The sequence below is a fragment of the Amaranthus tricolor genome, chromosome 8 (assembly GCF_026212465.1).
Source record: "Amaranthus tricolor cultivar Red isolate AtriRed21 chromosome 8, ASM2621246v1, whole genome shotgun sequence".
In the NCBI taxonomy this organism is placed as follows: Eukaryota; Viridiplantae; Streptophyta; class Magnoliopsida; order Caryophyllales; family Amaranthaceae; genus Amaranthus; species Amaranthus tricolor.
Genome location: NC_080054.1, coordinates 7,556,517 through 7,572,700, shown reverse-complemented (window position 1 = coordinate 7,572,700; position 16,184 = coordinate 7,556,517). Strand labels below are relative to the sequence as shown.

The following is a 16,184-nucleotide window of genomic DNA, read 5'->3' as shown; positions in this document are numbered from 1 at the left end:
GCGTTGCTTGTTTTGAATGTGGGCTGGACACACATCATGTTGATAATGGTAAAGATTGTTTTTCAGTGATTTATTTGGGTAACAAAAGGGTTTTTAATGTTGTCTTTGATCCAACAACACTTGAGGTGGATTGCTCATGTAAGATGTTTAAACGTGTTGGAATTTTATGTAGGCATTCTCTTTGGGTTTTAAATGCTAAGGGTGTTAATAAATTGTTTGAGCAACACGTTTTGAGCAAGTGGACTAAGCTTGCTTTAAAAACTCATACATATGATGTTAATGGAGTATAATTAATTGATTCTATTATTGATGATCCAGAAAAAAAGGATATTAGGGGATGTTTGGAACGAAGTTCATCGTTGTGTTGGTCGGGCTGAAAGTAGTATAGATGATCTTTAAGAATTATTGGAGAAATTAAAAGTCTATTCTAGTGAACTTTTAGAAAAGAAAAACAACTTAGTGGAACAAACAAAATATCAGGATTTTGAGGATTTTGTTGGCTGTAAAGCACCCGAAGTTATTAGCATCCAAAATCCAAAAATATCTTCAAATAAGTGCATTAGAAAGGAAAGTGATACTAATGACAAAGAGGCTCATAGGTCTATAATTCCGAAGCGTTGTAAAACATGTGGAAAGATCGCTGGTCATAAGAGTCGTACTTGCCCAGACAAGAATAAAAAGTAAGTGCTTATTTTATTTTTGAACTTATTTCTTATCAAATTTTTTAATTATTTTTTATTTATATTATTCAACTCCTTTTTTATGAAATGATACAAGCAGCAAAAGGAGTACAAGATCATGCAAGTCATGAATTGTAGGGGTATTTTATTATCTTTTTAGTAAGATTTTTGATTAATTAATAATAATTATTTTGATAACCTCAATATTCTATTAAAATTTGTTCTTTTGAACTTTGATAAGGGACACATTAATCAACATTTTGTGTTGCTGTTGAAGATGAAGATGTTACTGCAGACTTCAAGATCAAAATTGATTAGACTGTAGTTTTGTCCTTGTTAATATCAACATTGCTTAGAAATGTAATTGGAGATATTTATGTTTCTGTCTACTACAAATATGTTTCTTTCTACTAAAAACCATATAATTATAAATAGTCATTGATGTTACTATGGCTGTGAACATTCTAAAAAATGTAATTGAACATCATGGTTTATTTTCATTATGAATATTATGAAAATATTTATGTAATCTAATGAATGATGAATGAAGTGTAAGTAAACACTACTATAGGATGCATAAATGATACTTTTTGCAAGTTAAACGTTGGTAAAACTTCATACAACAATTATTCTTGTTTAATATACACTATTTTCTAAGTACAACCTTTCAAAATAACATCCCAAAAAGTAACTAACAATTGACAAAAGTATCACCCACAAGGTATTTAATATAACATAAATTGAAAGAAACACTAAGAATAATATAAAAGACGCATAAATGATACTTTTAACAACTTATATGTTGCTAAAACTTATAAAACAGTTACTTGTGTACTATACACTATTGTCAAATACATAATTTCTAAGTAGCATCCAAAAGTAACCAAGTCATTCAAAAAAACAAATTTTCAAACTACATCATAACAAAAGTATTACCCAAATGAGTTTTTTAAACACAACATTTCAAATTCTCTGATTCGTCAATTCATCTTCTTTTTTCCTTTATCAACACTCGCTTTCATCTTCGCTTGCCCAACATTAAGAATCTCAAATTCTTCTAACCCTAGATCAAAAGATGGAAAGTTAGTGTTAGAAGCTCTTGTCCTAACATCCATAAGTTTTTCAACCACATCATCAATTTCCTTCCACACATTAGGGTTAGAAAGCCATTGTAAAATGGTTGGCGATAAAGAGTCTTTCTGCTTTTTCTGGCCAGTTGAGGTAGTGGCTTGAGTAGCGATTGCTTTCAATCTCTTGAAATTGTTCATATGATATTGAGTAACAATATCCATATTCCTCTTCATCTTTGTTAATTCCTCAACAATTTCCTGATAAAAAGTAACATTAAACAATCAGAAAGAAACAATAAATTCTAGATCAGTAACGTTAAATTGTTAAAAAGCTAACGTTAAACGGTTTGACATAAACAAATGAACTTAAAACTGTTTGCAACAATGAACTTTAACCAGTAAAAATGAAAACTATTTAAAATAGTAACAATAATTATAAGACAGAACATTAAACTTAAATCAGTAAAAATGAACTTAAAAATGTTTGCAAAAAGTAACATGAAACTCTTAGAACGAAACATTAAAAGTCTTAAAAGACTTAAAACATAACAGTACTAGTAAATTAAAAGTAAACTCACATCTTTTGACTCATTATGAATCTCCTCATCGCTAACCATCTTGTACCCTTGCGGCAAAGGGATCGACAAATAATCTTGTTGTAGCACATTTCTTTGTTGAAATTGCATAATGTTCCTCTCTATCTTCTTTGAAGTGATTGGGTATATATACGAATCAAACTCTCCAAGGCCCATAGCTCTTGCTTTCAATTCAGATTTAGCTCTCTCTTTCAACAAATCGTAAGTCTAGTGTTGTACTAAAGGTAATTCTTTTGAAGGCCAAACTCCTCTCATACTAAACCTTTGATAAAATGCTAATTCCAAGATGATAACGCAAACAGGAATGTATTTAAATTCCTTATTTTGTGCCCTTTTTCCCTAAGCTTTTTCAACACCCAACCACACCAATCCAAAGATCCTACAGCATCAATATCATCCAAAAGCTTAACTAAGCTCCAATCTACTTGTTTCTGAGGAGTAGGGGCCAAATAGGTAACCATCACAAACATTACAAAGAACCGTTTAAAATCAGGTCCGCTATCCCTTAAATTAGTCAAAATCTTATCAAACAGTTTTTGCGAAGATATTTCCCTACTTTGACAATCATCTAGTTTCTCCCTCTATCAGTCAACCAAATAAGAATCAGGATTATTCTTCCTTTGCCCACTAGTTTCAATAACAGGGTTTGATTCATTGATTGGCAAACCAAAAATGTCACATATGAAATAGACTACATTTAATAAAGCTTAATTATAAGTTTATTAAGATGATTGGGGTTATTAAGTAAGTTAATTCGAGTATTAATATTATTACTTTGATAATATTGACTCAAGTATTTGATTTGTTAACATTTTCAAGAAAGAGGTATATTTTATTTGATGTATAAAATTCGTATAAAGAGTACTTCGATAAAAGTATATTTTGATTATATTTTATTAACTGATTACTATCATATCTTTATAAAAATAAATTTAAATAAAGCATTGAAAAATAAATTCCTAAATGCAATCCTTATTCATACTACCCATTTACGTATTTCATAAATCGTCTATTATACCCTTACAGCATGTCTTATATAAGACTGTTTTACGATGAGACGACATTAATAGAATTTAATGGGTCAAAGCTACAAATGAACCCATGCTTATCTCATTTAACCGACACACCCCTTCCCCATTTCTTTCTTCATCCTCATCATCTTTCACCTTCAAACTCTCAACAATGCCTCCTTCCCTCTCCCTCATGGTTCAGTAGCAGCCCTAGCACCACCAGGCTACGCCTCCATCGTAGCCACCCGCAGACACATACTCCTTCTCCCTTACAGCAGCCGCGACCCCCAAGCAGCAGCAGCAGCCACGTTTTTGTGGCTGTTTCCACGACAGCAGCAGGTGTCCAGGCCCAGGACCACCACCGGGTCCCTTGGGCTGACCTGTGTCACCACACCACCATACCAACTCTTTCCTCTTCCTTCAATGGTGATTGAGGTAATCCACAAGCTATTCTATTTAAATATTAATTGAATGTTTTAAAGTAGTTTGGTAAATGTGGATTCAATTTGGTCTTTGACTCAAATTTAGGTATCAACTTGAATTTAATTAGAGTATATGAGTTTAATAAGTAATTGTGTTCTTGCTAGTGTTTATTAGTATTGGTTATTTGGGTTATTTGATTTGTAGTATAAAACTTGGTATTGTGGATTTTGAAATTTCAGTTTCGAAACTGAACTTTCTGTTTTGGCTATTTTGGGGATGGTTCTGATTATTTTTGGGTTCTTATGTGTGCTTGAGATTTATAGAACTTCGAGTCGCGATCACGTAGGCACTTGAATCACTCTAAAATGAGTTTATATGAGAGAGTTATGTTCAAAATAGTGAAATACTAGCAGGCTGTCTTGAAAATTCATAATGAACCTTCTGTTTTGGCTATTTTGGGATCGTTCTAATTGTTTCTGGCTTTTAGTGTCTTAATAAGAATGGTAGAGCTCTGAGTAATGGTCGCGTAGCCACTTAAATCGTCTCATTTGGATTCCTAATTTGGGATCAAGAGATATGGAAATTAATTGGATAATTAAATATTTTTGGATGAAGTATTTGATTCTGTTGAGACTTGTTTATTGTAGGAAGAACAATGACCTTTGTGTTTAATCAAATACATTCTAATAGATTAAGGGTCTTGGTGTAACCTTAAATCCTTGTGAATCTTGATATGTTAGTGTGAGATGGATGGACATTGAATTTACGAAATTGGTGGAACATGGTTGTTTATACGAAAGTATTGGGTAATTGATATTCTTGAATCGACTGTAAGATTTTAAAGGTTAGAATGCTAGCATAATTCTTGGTTAAGCTGCGATCTTAGGAGAAGATGTAATAAGTTACATGTTAGTATAGTAGTATCGAACGCTCTCTAGTGATGTTGTGATCTTGTTATGCTCCAGGAGACGATATCATCGAAGAACCCTTCTAGTTGATAGCTGGATTCGTTACCTTGAAGCGACATCGTCGGTGAGTAGTAGCAGTTCCTTAAAGGGTCTGGCCAGACTACTTTCTTGAAAATAAACTTTTTACTAAAGCTCTTTTGAATTGGAAATTGTTGAGACAAATGTTGTTGTGAATGCTTATGTTGATATTATGATATGGTCAATGGATCGGGCTTGCGAGCTGGTCATTGACGGAGTTGAGAAAAATTGTTCCCTACTCCCTGTTTTTGAAGCGAATTGTCATTGAGATATTGACTAGCTTCACCCGAGAGCGACATGTCCTTAGAGCTATGGGGCACCTCTCAAACTAGACTCCCTGTGCACACATAGATCTAGGGAACTGATGTTGCTTTTAAATTTATAATTTGAATTACTGTGTTTGTTGTTTTGGATTGTTACTTCTCATTCAGTTTAATCTGATCCTCTGTTGTTTCCATCTTTTAGTTTGTCTACAGATCGGAACCAGATGGGAATAATGGATTAGCAGAGGTGATTAGTGGTTCTAAGGATGTATATTGAGCTGAGTACTTAGGAATTATAGATTTGTATTAGGAATTTTGGATAAATGTAAATTTGTTTTGGCTGTACTGGTTATTCCGGACTTGTAGAGAATTGTATAATTATCTTGTGTATTAGTTAGATGTTGGTTTTGGGGTTTAGCTGAGTTAGTCACGTTGAAGAGCTTGTGACCCCTTTGCTTGAGTTTTGGAAGTGTGATTTCGGTTTCTTGGGAAACGAACCCAGTGATAACCCTGTTTACCCAGTCAACGGTAAGTCGGGTTGTTACAACATATATCAAACATTGTTATTATAAACTTGGTGGTTTCATTAACAATAAAGACACTTGTCTTAGTGTCGTATTGTTTGATGAACCAAGGCACAATACCATGAAAGCTTTTCAACAAATTAACATGCAATAGACCATCAAAACCAATTTCTTTCAAATCTTCTTTTTGTTTCAAAGACATCATATCACCTAAAAGCATAAGTCCCCCCGTATTTAAAAGTAAATGGAAGGATTTTTCTCGCCTGCCACATAAGAAATATTAAAAATATGTTACTAACAACCAAAACTATTTGAAAAGCAACATAATTATCATTGACAACTCTTTTACAAGATGTATACATAAAGATGCACTACAAAACAAAAATAAAATAATGAAAAAAAACAGTTTCGGATCACTCACTCTTTAAGTTTAACAACAATAGACGTAGATGTAACATCCTTCTTTGAATTATGCTTTACCAATTGCATATTTTTGCCAACAATACTTTCTTGAGAAGCTAAACTCAATTGCAAAGCACGACTTCTAGTCAACCTACAAGTTGATTGACTTTGAAAATCTACAAAGAAAAATAATTTCTTTTAAAACAAGAGAAAAAAAAAACTTTATATAAGTTGAAGTTCTTAAAATGCAAACCTATTGACTGTTTTCCTTTCCTTCTATTCACAATCTTCATCTTTGTTTCAATATCTATAATAGAAAAAAAAATTTAATTACAATAATACTCTATGAAAAACAACATGAAACAATTAAAAGGTAATAAATTTTTAGAAAGTAACAACAAGAAAAACACAAAAAAATAATAGGGACACATTTTTAAAAAATACCCTTTTCTTCCTCCTCACTATCATCAGTTTCCGATTCAAATTCGCTATGAACATTATTCGCAGATTCACTTGAACTTTTGCTACTGAAAATCTTTGACGACACGAGCTTTGAAACTTCAAAAATAATAAATTGTTGGAGAGTAACACAAATTCATATTAAAATTTAAAAAATAAATTTTATACATTTACCTGCCTACTTTCCATTTTTTTTCTTTTGTAGAACCTCGTTCACCTTCACTTCTAAGATTTCCCATCACTATACATATAAGTATATAGTTTTATGTTATAATGTACAAATAACATTTAAAAAATTTAAAAATATCTTAGTCTTGGATACCTTATTCACGTACAACTTCTTCAACCTCTTGATTTTCCTCATTAGTATTAGCTTTTTCATCTGTAGATATTTTTAATGTGTTAATCAAATAAAGGCAATAATTTATAATATAAAATTAAATAATAATATATAATTTGCATACCTTCTTTGGATTGATCATCTTCACGTTGTGTCCCTAAATCATCTTGCTCATCATCTTGCTCAATTTCTTCATGTCCGCTACTTACTGATTCATATTCAAAAATGGAATTATCTTTTGCTTGCTCATCAACATTAAATTTATCTACATTTGCTACTTCGGGTGTTGTTGCTGCCTCAACTGCGTATAAGCAACACGAATTTCACATAAAGCAAAGCAAAACCAATAAAAAAACAACATTAGATTATGCACCTTCATTTGCAGGTTGGGGCATTGGTGCAGCCTCAACTACGTAAAGAAAATTTATCACTTATATATATATATGATGAAAAACTAACCAAATATATAATTATTTAATTAATTTAAATTTGCAATCATCTTCACGTTATGTCCCTAAATCTTGCTCTGCAATGATTTCAAGAATCGTGCATAAATAACATGAAATTTAAATAAAAGTAAAATAATAATCATGAAAAGTAACATTAAATTATACAGAACAAAATAATAATAAAAATTAGTTAATAAGATCATTAAAACATAATAATACCTTTACTTGCTTCATTGCGTTTTCTACATTTTGATGATGATGGAGTAGAACATATAGGCAAAGAAAGAGTTTGTCTCAATTCCTCTTCAATACCTTTATCAACATCAACGGTTTTTTGAGGTTTGGATGATGTTGATGTATTTTGCATCAATGAGTCTAAAAATACACATAAAATAATAAATTAGAAAGTAACCATAAATGATCAAATAATAACATGAAATATGTTAACATAAAGAAGTACAAATGATAAATGAATATATAACAACCTTCATGTTCAACATCAGCTATGTGTTGCTGACTCTTAGACTTCTTCTTCGAAGCACTAGATTTTATCTTTATACCTCTTACTTTCACAACAGCACTACTCTTTGATACATGCATATTGTCTACAAGCTTTTCAGTGGTGTCCATAATTTCATTCCTAAAACTTGCTTTGCAATGGTTGCAAGAATTTAGGAAAATGAACATTAAAATGAACAACACTACAACACATAACATGAACACAAAAACAGAACACATAAAACACATAAAAACGAATTTTGTACAATAAAATAACATGAAACTCTATGCAAATAACATGAAAACAATGTAGAGTAACATGAAATGGTACAGAAATAGATTAAACTTTGTACCTTCATTTTCAAGCTCTTCACCTTGCACTTCAGTGATATCAGTGATTTTGTTTACAAAAACTACACCTTTTTCTGTTATAGCTTTTATAAAAATAATAATTAAAACTGACATACATCTAAAAAAACATATAAAGTAATAAAACATAATAATACCTTTACTTGCATCATTCCCTTTTCTACGTTTTGATGACGATGGAGTAGAACATAAAGGCAACGGAACTCCCTTAAGTGCTCTTCAATACCTGTATCAGCATCAATGGAATTTTTACGTTTGGATGATGTTGTTTTTGGCTTCAATGAGTCTAAAAAACATATAAATTAATATATTAGAAAGTAACAATAAATCAACAAATCATAACATGAAAAAATGTTAAAAAAAATTCAACTTTTGCTTTTTTTTTTCTTCCGCTTTTCTTCTTTTCTCTTTGCAATAGGTTTGTTAATACTCTCAACCTCAGTTGATTCAGTAGAATGTTGAGAATTTCTAGTGACAACCATCTTATATAATCTGAAATCATGAAAAACAAATAACAACATGCAGAAATTAAACAAGAAAATAACATAAAAAAACAAATAAACCATGAAAAATAACAAAGCAAAAACAAGAACACAAGACTACTCTCATAAAAAGGATACATACATAAAATAAACAAATGACAAGTCTGAGTTCATGTACAAATAAACAAATGACAAATCATGTACAACAACACAACAAAAAAAGTATAAACAAGTAACATTTAAATAAAAGTACAAATAACACAAAAAAGTCATATAAACAACACATAAAACAGGAACAAAAAAAAGGTAAAATAAAAAGCAACATTAAAATGAACACATAATCCATAAAAATTAACAAGAAAATAACATAACACAACACAAAATATTTACAAAGCATTTACAAAAATTGTACATAAAAAACACGAAAATAACATAAAACAACACATAAATCATAAAAATTAACAAGAAACAACAAGTAAAACACAAGATTATTAAGCAATAAAACTGCAACAGACCGTTTTTCTTAATCTTAAATATTTTGACAAATTCAATAATCGTTTTGTTTTATTGTTTTCTTTTTAATGTCGTTTCGAAATTTTATTCCAATCGTTTTTAAAGTTCTTGATTTTCCTTTATATATAATTTATTTCTCTTAAAATAAATACCTAAATATTAAGTCTAGCTAAATTACCTATAATAACTTAATTCTTATATTAAATTATGATTAAAAATAAAATATAATAATAATAATAATAATAATAATAATAATAATAATATCCTACAAACTTTTGTAGTTGGCGGCAAGCAATGCTAGGTGGCCTAACTTTAGTTTAGTCTTATCTTTAGGATAAAACCAAGAAGTAAAAAATTTTAGAGTTAAATATTATTTACTTGCCCATGAAGGATAAGGAAAAAATTAAAATAATAAAAATCTTTAGCCTATAAATAATCTAAGGCATACCGTGGGTAGGAAATAAATAAAAATAAAAATAAAAAAAGGAGAAGGAAATAAGAAAAATTAATACATAAAAGCTAATTCCTAAAAAAAATTCTAAAAATCCTCGAAAATTTTCTAAAACTCCTTAAAAATTTCCTAATAATATTATTTAGTGTTAATTATAGAAATTCAAGGGGAGGAAGCTAATTTTGTGGCTAGAAATTCTACAACAAAGAAAATTGATTAATAGTGAAATTATTAAAGGTATAAATTCTTATATATATTTATTTACATAAAATTATGCCCATAAATTTTATATGTGTTTAGTATATATAAATTAAATTTTCTACAAATTTTGGTGAATTAATTCGTTGTAATTTAATTTATATGAATTATTCATTTTAATTGCCAAAAACCGCATAATCTGAAATAATTTTAATTAAAATAGTAAATATTAATATTTTTAAACAAAAAATTTTCTGTACATATATGTATATGAGATATAAATTTTGTATTAATTTCGTGAATTATAGTTGAGTATAAATATTATTATTAATTTTTGCTAAAACAACGCATAAAATAAGAAAATAAATAATTCTGATATTTAAATTTTAAAGAAATAAATTAATAATCTAAATTTTTATAGTCGGCGAAAAGAAAGAAAAATGAAAATAATAATTAAAATTAATTTATTTTGGTGAATAAGAATATACAGCAACTCATTTACTAATAAGTTATTTATTTTTAAAATATTTCGTGTAGATTTTGATCTTAAGGAAATTAATTATTCATGTACTGAATCTAAAAATAAGCTATTAAGAAATTAATTAAATAAAATAAAATTTTATTTTCTAAAAATTTGGATAAATGGGCTTGGATTAGAATAAACCCAATATGTCCTTTTTAAGACATTTTTAGTATTTATTTATGATGGAACTATTTATTCTATCATTTATAATAAATAGACATTGAAGAAATTGATTATTAAGAAATTAATAAAGCTTAATTGAAAATTTATGTATAAATAAATACTAAAAACCCATTTTAGTTTTGATTTAGTTTAATAATAAATGATTATTTATATGTAAGTTGTTATAAATTAATTTCTATTATATGTTATTGTAATGTTGCATTTATATGAAAATAGTAACATGATAATAAAAAGGCTTGATAGTAAGGAAATGCCGAACCATGCTTCCGGCATGTAAAAAGCGTGCGACGTGTTTTCCGGCACGTAAAATACGGTGAACATAGTAAGGTCGTTTAGTCTTCCGCTTAACATTACTTACTATTATATTATTATAAACCTCTATTTGGAAAAGAACTGTCCTTTACACTTGGTATCAGAGCCAATGTTATTCGAACGGTCAGATCTTCTTATCCGATACTAGGAAACTCCGTGATAAATTACGTTTTTGAAAAAAAAAATTAATTAGTATTTTAAATAAAATTTGTTTTATGTGTTTTATGTGCTTAAAAAAATATATGTGATTTGCGATTAATAGCTAATGCAACACTTCCCTACTTTATTAAAGGATGCCAAGAGGTAGTGGTAGAGGGTGTATCGCAAGAGGTGGACCTTTGGAGACGAGGAACGATTTTGCTGAAGATACGACACAAAATGCAAGAGTTCAGGCTCTGGAAAATCAATTAAGAATGATGGAAAGGAATTTTGAGAGGCTGTTGAACTTAATGGAGAAGCAGATGAGTCGTTCCCATGAAGATGATGAAGGGAAATTCTATAAGAGATTGTCTAGTCATCAACCTCCAAAATATGATGGAGAACCTGATCTAGCTCGGTTTGAGGATTGGATTGCAGAAATGGAGAAACTATTGGAGGCTATAAACTGCCCGTCAAGGATGAAAGTGAAATTAGCCGCATTCTACTTAACAGGCACTGCTGAATTATGGTAGAGGACTGTAAGACAAACTGCCATAGATTCCACTTGGGAACAATTTATAAAGAAGCTTCGTGATCAATTTTACCCACCCTCGCTTCAGAGAAAGAAAGAGAATGAATTCTTGTTACTGAGGCAGGGAACTATATCAGTGATCGAATATGCAAGTAAGTTCAGAGAGTTGGCTAGATTCGCTACTGAAATAGTGATCTCTGATCGAGGCAAGGCGATAGATTTTTCGAGGGTCTGAACCTCAGGATCCAAAAAGGCACTCCTAGATACCAAGATTTTGATTATTTGTACAATCAAGCCTTGGAGTACGAACGTATTTTGGAAAAAGAAGACGGGTTTAATAAAAAAGGAATGAATCTAGTGGAGGCGATGGATACAAGAAGGCCAAGAGTGAGGGAAAGAAGTCGTTTTGGGCTGTAGCAATACCGACACAGTGGAAATGTAGGTTATGTGGAAAACATCATCGAGGCCAAAACTGTAATGGGAAGATTGTATGTTACAAGTGTCACAAGGAGGGACATCTGGCTAATAACTGTGGGGAAACGTTCAATCAGAGCATAACAATATCGGAAGCTGCAGGTAACAAAGCATTTGGCACTTAGAAGAATGAGACTAGAGCATCCGTAGGCCTGCATGCAATTGGATATCATTATGATGGTTTACACCAGGAGTTTGAAGTTGAAGGTAAAGTAATTTCTGGAAAAATTTCCTGTTGGTAATTTTACAGCAAATGTTTTGTTTGATTGTGGAGCGGATAGATCTTTTATTTCTAGTGCTTTTCTCCACATATCTTCTATTTCTTTGAAACCTCAAAAATCCCACTTGTGTATCAATTCACCTAATGGTACACCTTTCTTGTGTGACCTTATCTTTTATGATTTTCCATTGGAGATTTGTGGGAATCTTTTACCAGCTGACTTAATTCAATTTGATTTGGGAACATTTGATATCATTTTGGGCATGGATTGGTTGGAGAGATATTCAGCGGAGATTTTGTGTAAGGAAAAGGTTGTTAGAATACAAACTCCCGAGGGAATGAAGTGCATTCGAAGAACTCAAGATCTCAGCTAGAGACAATTTCTGTAAATCAAGCATCACAAATGATAAGACAAGGAGATGAAGGGTTCTTATGTTTTGTTACTACTTGAAGAAGTGAAACCTAAACCTAGTTTGCAAGAAACCCCAAACGTTCAAGAATATTTTGATGTGTTTCCTGAAGAATTACCCGGTATACCTCCAAAACGAGAAGTAGACTTCCATATTGACCTTATTCTTGATATTACCCCTATTTCTAAAACTCCTTACCGTTTGCTCCGGCTGAATTGGCTGAGCTGAAGAAGCAGCTGATGAATTGCTGGAGAAAGGTTTCATTTGACCTAGTGTTTCACCATGGGGAGCTCCGGTTCTCTTTGTCAGAAAGAAAGATGGGAGTATGAGGCTATGCATTGATTATAGGGAGATCAATAAGATTACCATCAAGAATCGTTATCCTTTGCCAAGGATAGACGACCTTTTTGATCCAGTTGGGAGGAGCAAGGGTCTTTTCGAAGATAGATTTGAGGTCTGGTTATCATCAATTAAGGATTTCTGAAGAAGATATTCCTAAGACTACATTCAGAATCAGATACGGGCACTATAAGTTTCTAGTAATGCCATTTGGTCTAACGAATGCTCCAGCAGCATTCATGGATCTCATGCAAAGATACTTCAACCCTTACCTGGATAAGTTTGTAATTGTGTTTATTGATGATATATTGGTGTATTCGAAGAATGAAGAGCAACATGAGAAGCACTTAAGGATAGTTTTGGAGAAGTTGCGAAAGAAGAAACTTTATGACAAGTTTAGTAAATGTGAGTTTTGGTTAGAAAAGATATCTTTCTAAGGCACGTTGTTTCGAAAGATGGAATTTCTGTTGATCCTGAAAAGATTAGGGCGGTAATGGAATGGCCGAATCCAAAGAGTGTTAATGAAATAAGAAGTTTCTCAGGCTTAGCAGGCTATTACAGGAAGTTTGTGGAAAATTTTTCTAAAATTGCCTGACCGTTGTTTGAGTTGCTTAAAAAGGGAGTTCGGTTTCAATGGGGCGAGAAGCAGAGTAAATCACTAGAAGAGCTTAAGAGGAGACTTATGACTTCACCTGTGTTGATCATGCCTGACTGTGGGAAAGCATTTGAGGTATATTGTGATGAATAGAAAGAAGGTTTGGGATGTGTGCTAATGTAGGAAGGCAAATTAGTAGCTTATGCGTCCAAGCATTAAGGCCACACAAGCTGAATTATCCAGTACACGACAATGAACTAGCAGCTGTAATTTTTGCCCTGAAGTTATAGAGACTATCTCTATAGACCACCATGCAAGAACTTCACTAATCATAAAAATTTGAAATATGTGTTCACTCAGAAGGAGCTCAATATGCGACAAAGGCGGTGGCTGGAAATCATTAAAGACTTTGAAGTTGACATAAATTATCATCCTGGAAAAGCAAAGAAAGTGGCAGATGCATTGAGTAGAAGGCCGAGGATATCTGTAAATGCTATAATGACGGTACCTTGGGAACTATACCGAGAAATCCATAAGTTAGATCTAGAAATTGTTCATCACTATCAAGTTGTTGAGTATTTGGGAGTAATGACTATACTATGTTTAAGTTGACTATACTATACTATGTTTAAGTACCGATTTTGTCACGATTTTGGGAAAAGTTGCAAGAAGCATTCAGGTCTAAACTATGTTTAAGTACCGCATTTCATCTGGCTACTGATGGCCAAACCGAAAGAACCATCCAGACATTAGAGGATCTTTTGAGATGTTGTACTCTTGAATTTGGTGGTTTATGGGAGCAGAAATTGCCTTTGATAGAGTTTTCATACAACAACAGCTATCAAACCAGCATCAAGATGGCACCAAAAGAAGCCTTATACGGGAGAAAATGTCGAGTGCCGTTGTGTTAGGATCAGATGGATCGAAATGTGCCTGGAGGACCAGATCTTATCCAAGACTCTATTGATAGCTTGAGGGTGGTGCAAGAGAACATAAATGTAGCACAAAGTAGACAGAAGAGTTATGCAGACAACCTTCGCAGAGCTTTGCAATTTGATGAAGGTGATAAAGTATTTCTAAAAATTTCACCAACGAAAGGAGTCCAACGCTTTAGGATAAAAGGGAAATTAAGCCCTAAATTTATCGGACCTTTTGAAACTTTGAAAAGAGTAGGAGAGGTGGCATATGAACTAGCTTTACCCCCGGGTTTAGCTAGAGTTCATAATGTATTCCATGTTTCTCAGTTGAGAAAGTATATCCACGACCCATCAGATGTGTTAGTTCACGAACCCCTCCAAATTGATGAAAACCTAGCTTATGAAGAAAGACCAATGAGAATTTTGGATCGTCAAGTGAAAAAATTGAAGAATAAAAGCATACCTCAAGTTAAAGTGCTATGGTCGAACCATCATATCGAAGAGGCAACTTGGGAAAGCGAAACTAATATGAGAGAATGCAATCCTCAGTTGTTCTTTTAGGATCAAGTTTCGGGACAAAACTATGTTAAGGGGGGAAGAGTAGTAACAGACCGTTTTTCTTAATCTTAAATATTTTGACAAATTCAATAATCGTTTTGTTTTATTGTTTTCTTTTTAATGCCGTTTCGAAATTTAATTCCAATCGTTTATAAAGTTCTTGATATTTCCTTTATATATAATTTATTTCTCTTAAAATAAATTACCTAAATATTAAGTCTAGCTAAATTACCTACAATAACTTAATCTTTTTATTTCCTATAATAAATTATGATTAAAAATAAAATATATAATAATAATAATAATAATAATAATAATAATAATAATAATATATATATATATATATATATATATATATATATATATATATATATATATATATATATATATATATATATATATATATATATATATATATATATATATATATATATATATATATATATATATATATCCTACGAACTTTTGGAGTTGGCGGCAAGCAATGCTAGGTGGCCTAACTTTAGTTTAGTCTTATCTTTAGGATAAAACCAAGAAGTAAAAAATTTGCGAGTTAAATATTATTTACTTGCCTATGAAGGATAAGGAAAAAAATTAAAATAATAAAAATCTTTATCCTATAAATAATCTAAGGCACACCGTGGGTAGGAAATAAAAAATAAAAAATAAAAAAATAAAAAGAAAAAAGAAGAAAGTCAGAAAAATTAATTCATAAAAGCTAATTCCTGAAGAAAAATTCTAAAAACCCAAGAAAAATTCCTAAAAATCCTCAAAATTTTCTTAATAATAGTATTTAGTGTTAATTATAGAAATTCAAGGGGAGGAAGCTAATTTTATGGCTAGAAATTCTACAGCAAAGGAAATTGATTAATAGTGAAATCATTAAAGGTATAAATTCTTATATATATTTATTTACATTAAATTATGCCCATAAATTTTATGTGTTTAGTATATATAAATTAAATTTTCTATAAATTTTGGTGAATTAATTCGTTGTAATTTAATTTATATAAATTATTCTTTTTAATTGCCAAAAACCGCATAATTTGAAATAATTTTAATTAAAATAGTAAATATTAATATTTTTAAACAAAAATTTTTCTGTACATATATATATATATATATATATATATATATATATATATATATATATATATATATATATATATATATATATATATATATATATGAGATATAAATTGTGTATTAATTTCGTGAATTATAGTTGAGTATAAATATTATTATTAATTTTTGCTAAAAAACGCATAAA

The 16,184-nt window shown here is 30.6% G+C and overlaps 1 long non-coding RNA gene across 1 annotated transcript; it reads right to left on the bottom strand.

The window, feature by feature from the left end:
* Positions 1-5,968: 5,968 nt before the first annotated feature.
* On the bottom strand, positions 5,969-7,049 carry LOC130820223 (uncharacterized). The gene is made up of 6 exons (XR_009045136.1): positions 6,878-7,049; positions 6,736-6,795; positions 6,588-6,654; positions 6,399-6,512; positions 6,208-6,261; positions 5,969-6,130 (listed from the first exon to the last, which is right to left on the bottom strand). It is a non-coding gene; the product is annotated as an uncharacterized LOC130820223 (long non-coding RNA).
* Positions 7,050-16,184: the final 9,135 nt, after the last annotated feature.